The sequence below is a fragment of the Triticum dicoccoides genome, chromosome 4A (genome assembly GCF_002162155.2).
Source record: "Triticum dicoccoides isolate Atlit2015 ecotype Zavitan chromosome 4A, WEW_v2.0, whole genome shotgun sequence".
Taxonomy (NCBI): Eukaryota; Viridiplantae; Streptophyta; class Magnoliopsida; order Poales; family Poaceae; genus Triticum; species Triticum dicoccoides.
Genome location: NC_041386.1, coordinates 624,116,842 through 624,125,689, shown reverse-complemented (window position 1 = coordinate 624,125,689; position 8,848 = coordinate 624,116,842).

Sequence of the window (8,848 nt, the reverse complement as noted above, 5' to 3'; positions counted from 1 at the left end):
TGTAGGAGTACATGGTGGGTTGTTTCATTGAAGCCGACCTTAAGCACTGAGATCTGTATGTGTGATTTAAGAATCAGCTACTACCATGCATTGGGCCCGAAACCAATGGACCCTCTCGACTTCTTATTCACCCTAGTTCTCCGTCCAGGAGTTGCAAGTAGTTTCTGGTGTTTGTAGCCTACTAGAGGCCGTGGACAGCGCTGACCGTAGGGGTGGGCTGTGATGCGGTAGGTACGTGGCCGGGTGTACCGAATACCCGTTAGGTATCTCGGGAACCCTGTTCACATCGTTCGGGGCCGTATGGGAAACCTCGGCCGGACTCCCTGCGGATGGAACCTGAATAGGCGATAAACCTGGACTGGAGGCTTAGGTGATTAGGTAGGTCGTGGCCGACACCCACGTTGGGCTTCCGCTTGAAGGTTGCCGAGTACATGTCGTGTAAACGACGGTAAGTGGTGAGAGCGTGTATGAAGAAGTACCCCCTGCAGGGTTAACATGATCTATTCGAATAGCCGCGTCCGCGGTAAAGGACTACTTGGTTGCCTATACAGTTCATAGACAAGTAAATGGAAACTACTAAAAGCCTCAAGATAAGTGTGAGTGCCGAGGATGGCTCCTCCGTAGGAGGACGGAGGTGGATCCTCGGTAGTGTATTGAAGTGGTGAATAGTGGACTCGTGTGCGCAAAACTATTTCAAGTTGAAGTATCGTAGGATAGCCTAGCCAAGAGTCAAAGCTGGCTTGCTGCAATAACTCCACCAACCCTTCTTGATACTATGCATGTATGTAGGATCTGATGTAAGTCTTGCTGAGTACCTTTGTACTCATGTTGCTATAATCTACATTTTTACAGAAAACGCTGCAACCCCTTCTGATGGGTTCTATGTAGACGTTGACATCAACGAGTAGGCTAAAGACCCAGGTGGTGACCCTGAGCTTGTGAAGGACCACATAGTATAGCCAGAGGCTTTCCAAGCCTCTTTTATTTTACTAGTTGTCTGTACTCAGACAAGTTACTTCCGCTGCTGGCTTGTATGATTGTATGACTTGTATGTTGGGTCGTGAGACCCGTACCTTTGTGTGTATGTTATGTATGGCTCACTGAGCCTTAAATAAAGTACTTGTGTCATAGAGTCATGATTGTGATGCTTCGTTGTATTTGCACATATCGAGCATATTGTGTGTATGATTGAAATGCTTGGTATGTGTGGGATCTGACTATCTAGTTGTTTATCTTTAGTAGCCTCTCTTACCGGGAAATGTCTCCTAGTGTTACCGCTGAGCCATGGTAGCTTGCTACTGCTCTGGAACACTTAGGCTGGCCGGCATGTGTCCTTCTTCGTTCCTGTGTCTGTCCCTTCGGGGAAATGTCACGCTTTGAGTACCGGAGTCCTGTTAGCCCGCTACAGCCCGGTTTACCGGAGTCCTGCTAGCCCAGTGCTATAGCCCGGACCCACTTGCTGATGACCGACACGATCGAAGCTGGGTCATGGATGCCTGTCCCTGTAAGTCTGTGCCACTTTGGGTTTACGACTAGTCATGTCAGCCCGGGCTCTTTATCATATGGATGCTAGCGACACTTTCATATACGCGAGCCAAAAGGCGCAAACGGTCCCGGGAAAAGGTAAGACGACACCCGTGGGGATACCGTGCGTGAGGCCGCAAAGTGATATGAGGTGTTACCAGCTAGATCGATGTGACATCGAGTCGGGGTCCTGACAGCGTTGGCATCAGAGCAGGACTGCCTGTAGGTTCTCCAAGCCAAACTGGTCGATGTTGAGTCTAGAAATTCTTTAGTTATATGTAGGGGAATTGTTTGTGGGTTGGAACGTAAGGCTCTTTTTACTCCTTATACCTTATGACTTTCTGATCTGAGTCAGTCCATTCTTCCACCGGGTGTTAAGGAATTAGGATCTACTCTCTCTATCAGGATCACGTGTTACTAATCAGTAGTACCTTATAAGTTTGATGGTTACAAGCCTAGTTCAGTTCTACTACCACATTATGTTGTTAGAATGGTTCCAGAACTTTGATATGATGATGTTGGGTGTGTACGAAATCCTTTGTCAAATGTCTCAATATCCTTTTTGAGCATTTACAGCTGTTATGCTGCCGAAATTTTGCTAGAAATTCTAATGCCTTGCATTATGATTATGCTTTCAGATGGCCACTCGCGACCTCAATCAAGTGGTTCGCCTAACTCTATGCCTAGATGTACCCGGCCATACTGCTAAGTTGGTCAGGGTAATGACTGAGGCTGGATACCGCTGGTATCCTGAGTACACGGTCGAAGAGCAATTCCGAGATTTTAATCAAAGCCAGTATCTCTGCACTGTCAGGATATTTCCATCTTATCCTGGATCCACTGAGCCTCTTCACTGCTCCTATGGACTCGGGGTTACTATCGAGATGGCTGTGCAGGATGCCGCCTACTCTATGATGACCATTATGCGAGTCAGATCTGGTTTATTTCGGGACTCTGACTTCCGGTATATGCCAGGATCACTTCCGGGAGCACAAGGATATCTCCAAGCTATTTATGCTGACTCCACTCAGGAGGATTCACGGACTCGCACCACTGCTGAGATGCTCGAGGATAAGGACCGTGAAAATCGGGCCTTAAGGTTAGAGCTCTTCAATACCCGTGCCGATCACTGGGCCACTTTGACTCGGTTCACACCGGCGGTGCAAGCTGGATATTCGGATATGCGCGATCTCTATCCTGTGAGATCTGCTCTGCCGGACATGATGGTTTGGCGTGATGTAGGAGGCATCACCCCACCTCGCGGTCCCCGCAGGCCACCGTTTGTTGGTCCAAGGCCTCATCCTAGCCCCTATGGTCCACAAGCTCCGCGAGATCGTCTGTTTCCGGATGAACATGTTGAGCTTCCAGGCTATGGAGGTGACTTTTATGAGGACTACTACGGATCGGTCTGAGTTAGGGGTAGCATCACTAGTTCGCACTAGCTGTGTCATCTATCGTTCCGCGTGACTCGTGGGATATGTCCTAGTTTGTACTCTTTCCGGAGGTGTAGAAAATAATGTATAGGAGCTTGGAATGCCTCTGACGAGATGTAATCCTTTTCTCACCATAATAGTACTTGTTTGGTCTTGTACTAAACCTTGTATGGTGTGCATGACGATGGAATAAAGAAGCAGTTTCTGTATCTACCATGTCATACGGATGATCATCTTGCATTTCGAGTTATTCCTTACCTTATGTATCCTATGTCGGAATTTTACCATCCTGACTAAATCATTGTCTTGTCTACCTAGGATGGTCAACACGCGCGCTAATCCTGCTTCCCAAGAGCAGGCCGAAGGCAGTGAAGCCAGGAATGAAAATCTGCCTCATCCTCCTTCACTAGCCGAGGTGATGATGGAAGCTGAGAGAAACAAGCGGGAGACAAACCGTTTGTTGGAGCGTATAGAACAGAATACAGCACACCATCAGAGGGCTAACGTGGTATCACTCAGTGATTTTATCAAATTGCTTCCACCCACGTTCCACCACTCCGTCGAGCCTCTCGACGCTGATGACTGGCTTCGCAGTATCTCTCACAAGCTGCGTTCCGCATTGGTAGCGGAGGCTGACAAGGTCACCTTCGCCGCATATCATCTTGAAGGCCCCGCCAGTCTATGGTGGGAGAATTATGGAGCCATGCGCCCAGCGGGCCATGTCACTACTTGGGCTGAGTTCAGCGAGGCTTTCCGTGAACATCACATTCCGAAGGGTCTCATGGACCGTAAACGTGAAGAATTTTGCAGTTTCACCCAAGGCCGACTTTCTGTGGATGCCTATAGCAGAGAGTTTGGTAATCTCGCACGATATGCAACTGAGGAAGTTTCTACTGACGCCAAGAAGCAAGCAAGGTTCCGAAAGGGCCTTAGCCCTGAGCTTCGCCGCGACCTCCGTCTGCATGAGTGCACATCTTTTTCGAAACTTGTCAACAAAGCCATCAGTGCTAAAACTGGTCAGACTGATTATGATGCAACACGCAAGCATGGACGTGATATGGGTTCCTCATCCGGTGCTGGTCCTCAGAAACGCCGCGTGTGGGTACCCAATACCGCCCTGCCACCCAGGTTCACACCGAGGCCATCTTTCCAGGCGCCTCGCCCTGTTCAACAGTCTGCACCGGCGAAGCCCTATGGGGGTCCATCCAATAATGCTCCTCCACGTACCAGTTCCGTGACTTGTTTCAAGTGTGGGGAATCTGGTCATTATATGCGCGAGTGTCCCCAGACCAACCCCAATCAATCTGCTAAAGCTGTTGGCCGTGGCAAGCCGACAGGGAAGGTGTTCCATGCCAAACCGGTCACCGCTTCACGTGGCCATGTCAACTGTATCTCTGCCGAAGAAGCTCAAGAGGACCCCAACGTCGTTCTCGGTACGCTTCTTGTTAATTGCCACCCGGCATCCGTTCTTTTCGATACAGGAGCCTCTCATTCTTTTATATCTGAAAGTTATGCCCGTTTGCATAACGTTGCATTCTGTGACTTGCCATCCACTATGGAAATCTCTACCCCTGGGTCTAGATGGCAGACCTCTAGGGTAAGTTATGGAAATGAGATCCAAGTCGACAGACTTGTTTCCCTTGCATCCTTGATAGCCCTTAAATCTTCGGATATTAATATCATTTTGGGTATGGACTGGATGTCAGCTCATCAAGCCAAAATTGATTGCTTCTCTAGGACTGTTCAACTCACCCATCCTTCGGGGAAGATAGTCAATGTCTTGACCCGAATAGCCAAGCGACAATTATATTCTCTTAACGCCAGCCCTTTGCCAGACCTTGAGGACGTTCCGGTAGTCCGTGACTTCCCGGATGTCTTTCCAGAGGAATTGCCAGGTGTTCCACCTGACAGGGATGTTGAGTTCGTAATAGATCTCATTCCAGGAACCGTTCCGATTGCTAGAAGACCCTATAAGATGGCACCCCTAGAACTAGCCGAGCTTAAGAAACAACTCGATGAATCCTTGAAAAAGGGTTTCATCCGCCCTAGTTCATCTCCGTGGGCTTGCCCCGTCCTATTCGTTAAGAAAAAGGATGGTACGGACCGGATGGTTGTAGATTACCGACCTGTCAATTTGGTCACAATCAAGAACAAATATCCACTTCCCAGGATCAACGACCTGTATGATCAGCTCGCTGGATCCTCAGTCTTCTCCAAGATGGATTTGAGGTTGGGCTACCATCAAATCAAAATCAGAAATGGGGACATTCCTAAAACGGCCTTTGTTACTCGCTATGGCCAATACGAGTACACCGTTATGTCCTTCGGATTAACCAACGCTCCAGCCACCTTTTCTCGGTTAATGAACTCAATCTTCATGGAGTATTTGGATAAATTTGTCGTGGTTTATCTCGATGATATACTCATCTACTCCAAGAACGAGGAAGAACATGTCGAACATCTAAGGCTAGTGTTGAAGAAACTTCGAGAGCATCGCCTTTATGCCAAATTCTCTAAATGTGAATTCTGGTTGTCAGAAGTGACCTATCTGGGTCATGTAATATCTAGTAAAGGTATTGCTGTTAACCCTGAGCGAGTTCAAGCCGTCCTTGATTGGACTCCGCCCGAATCAGTCAAGCAAGTTCGGAGTTTTCTAGGCTTAGCGAGCTATTGCCGTCGCTTTGTCGAGAACTTCTCCAAGGTTGCTAAACCTCTAACTGAACTCCTCAAGAAAGATAAGAAGTTCGAATGGACTCCACAATGTGAGCACAGCTTTCAGGAACTGAAAAGACGCCTGACCTCTGCTCCCGTACTGGTACCGCCAGACTTCTCCAAGGACTTTGTTATCTACTGCGACGCCTCGCGACAAGGACTAGGTTGCATTCTCATGCAAGATCGACACGTAATTGCTTACGCTTCACGGCAATTGCACCCACATGAGGAGAATTATCCCACTCATGACCTAGAGCTTGCAGCCGTAGTCTATGCACTTAAGACCTGGCGACATTATCTCCCCGGTAATCGTTGCGAAATATTCACTGATCACCAAAGTCTGAAGTATATTTTCACCCAACCGGATTTGAATCTCAGGCAGAGACGTTGGGTTGAATTGATCACAGACTTCGACTTAGGGATAACCTATACCCCAGGGAAAGCCAACGTCATGGCTGATGCGCTAAGTCGTAAATCTTATTGTAACAACCTGATGTTACAACAAAGTCAACCGCTTCTCCATGAGGAATTTCGGAAGCTTAACCTTCACATTGTACCTCAAGGTTTTCTCTCCACCTTGGTGGCAAAACCTACCCTTACGGATCAAATTATCAACGCACAGAAGGTAGATCCGGGAATCTCCCGCATCAAGAGAAACATTCAGAAAGGAATTGCGAATTGTTTCTCCGTTAATGATCAAGGAGTCGTATACTTCGGGAATCGACTAGTAGTTCCCAAAGTGCGCAACCTAAGGCGATTAATCCTTAAGGAAGCTCATGAATCTCCTCTCACCATTCACCCCGGTAGCACAAAAATGTATCAGGACCTACGCCAGAGGTTCTGGTGGACTAGGATGAAGAGAGAAATCGCTCAGTATATTGCTAATTGCGACGTCTGTCGTCGTATAAAAGCAGAGCATCAACGGCCTGCTGGCACCCTTCAACCATTAGCTATTCCTGAATGGAAATGGGATAAAATTGGTATGGATTTCATTACCGGTTTTCCCAGGACCAAAAGAGGGAATAATGCTATTTTCGTTGTGGTCGATCGTCTTTCCAAAGTAGCTCATTTCTTACCTGTTCGTGAGAGTATAACCGCTAGTCAGCTGGCAGACTTATACATCTCCCGAATAGTGTCTCTTCATGGTGTCCCTTTGGAAATCAATTCGGATCGAGGAAGTCTTTTCACCTCTCGATTTTGGGAAAGTTTCCAAAATGCTATGGGAACCCGTCTCTCCTTTAGCACCGCTTTCCACCCTCAGTCAAGTGGTCAAGTGGAACGCGTCAATCAGATTCTAGAAGACATGCTTCGAGCCTCTGTTATCTCGTTCGGAATGGACTGGGAGAAGTGCCTTCCATTTGCTGAATTCGCTTACAACAACAGCTATCAATCCAGCTTGGGTAAAGCCCCTTTTGAAGTCCTCTATGGACGGCGATGTCGAACACCCCTTAACTGGTCAGAGACCGGGGAAAGACAATTCTTTGGCCCGGATATGATTCAGGAAGCAGAAGAACAAGTTCGTATCGTTCGTGAAAAGTTGAAAACAGCCCAATCTCGTCAAAAGAGTCAATATGACCGAAAACATAAGGCTATGACTTTCGAGGTTGACGAGAAGGCTTATCTTCGGGTCACCCCTCTGAAGGGAACCCATCGTTTCGGTATCAAAGGCAAATTGGCTCCTCGTTACATTGGACCTTTTCGCATTCTTGCCAAACGAGGAGAAGTTGCCTACCAATTGGAACTACCTCCGCACCTCTCCAGAGTTCACGATGTCTTCCACATTTCTCAACTCAGGTGTTGCTTCTCGGATCCTATCCGTGAAGTGGACCACGAAACGCTTGATCTCCAAGATAATCTTACCTATCGAGAGTACCCCATTCGTATCCTCGATCAAGCCGAACGTACCACGCGACGTCATAATATCAAGTTTCTCAAGGTTCAATGGTCGCACCATTCTGAAGATGAAGCAACCTGGGAAAGGGAGGATCGTCTTCGACTTGAATATCCCGCCTTCTTCCCGGAGGAACCCAAATCTCGGGACGAGATTCTTTTGAGTGGGGGTGAGTTGTCACACCCTAGCTAGTTATGCATTAGAGTGTTGCATCATGTTTACTCATTCATCAGAAACTTGAAATGGGGATGACAGAACCCCCAGTCCCCTCTGAAACCAACTAGGGTTTACTAAAATAATTTTTCAATGAACCTGAAATGCCCTTCTAAAATTCCCATCATTTTTGCCTTGGTTCAGAACCTCTGCCAAAAGTGGTGCACATTTTCCTAGGCCATCCTAGGGTTTTGAATTAAATCATAACTATTTGAATTTGGGCATTTAAAATTATATAAAATATTTAAATGCTCAAATATCTCCAAACTAAAATGTTTCATGTTGGAAATAATCCAACTATGGACCAGGAGTAGTTTGGTGATTTTTGGAGTTGCCTAGGTATTTTATTTAATTCAACAAAGTCGCAGTTATATTAAATAAAAACAGAAATAAAGAAAGGGGAAGACTTACCTGTGCGGCCGAGCCCAGCCGGCCCAGCACTGTGCTGGCCCGTGCCAGCCAGCTGCTTCCCCTCGCCAGAGCAGGCAGGGAGGTGAGCATGGCGCGCCCGAGCTCGCCACGCACCACCCAGCCTCTCTGCATCGCCCTGGTCGCCGTTGCGCCGCGTGGATCGTCTTCTGGTCGTCGCCCCGACCTCGCCGACACCCCATTCACTCTCCCCCGGCTCTCCCTCACTCTCTCTCTCTCACGGCCGAAGCTCACCGTCGCCGCCGTTCGCCTTAGCCACCGTCTCCGACCACCCCTCGCTTCCCCGACCAGCTCAGAAGCTCCGCCTCGACTCCTTCTTCCTCCCCACCGCTCCACGGGTCCCCGGAAGCCCTGCATCGCCGCCACGTCGCCGTTCCCCTCTTCGGACTCCGACCACCGTCGCCGTCAAATTCGTCGCCTCCGACGCGTCCCCGAGCCCGCTTCGACGCCCACTGCAACCGCGGTGAGCTACGCCACCGTTTCCCCCTTCTCCCCTGCTCTCTCCCGACCCCTAGGCCCTAGCCCCACCGCGGCCGAAAGCTTCACGCCGCCGGCGATGTCGCCGTCGTGGCCACGATCGCCGTAGCGCCCAACCGAGCACGCCATCGTGCTCCACATCTCACTAGGAGCACGTAGCACGCTCCAA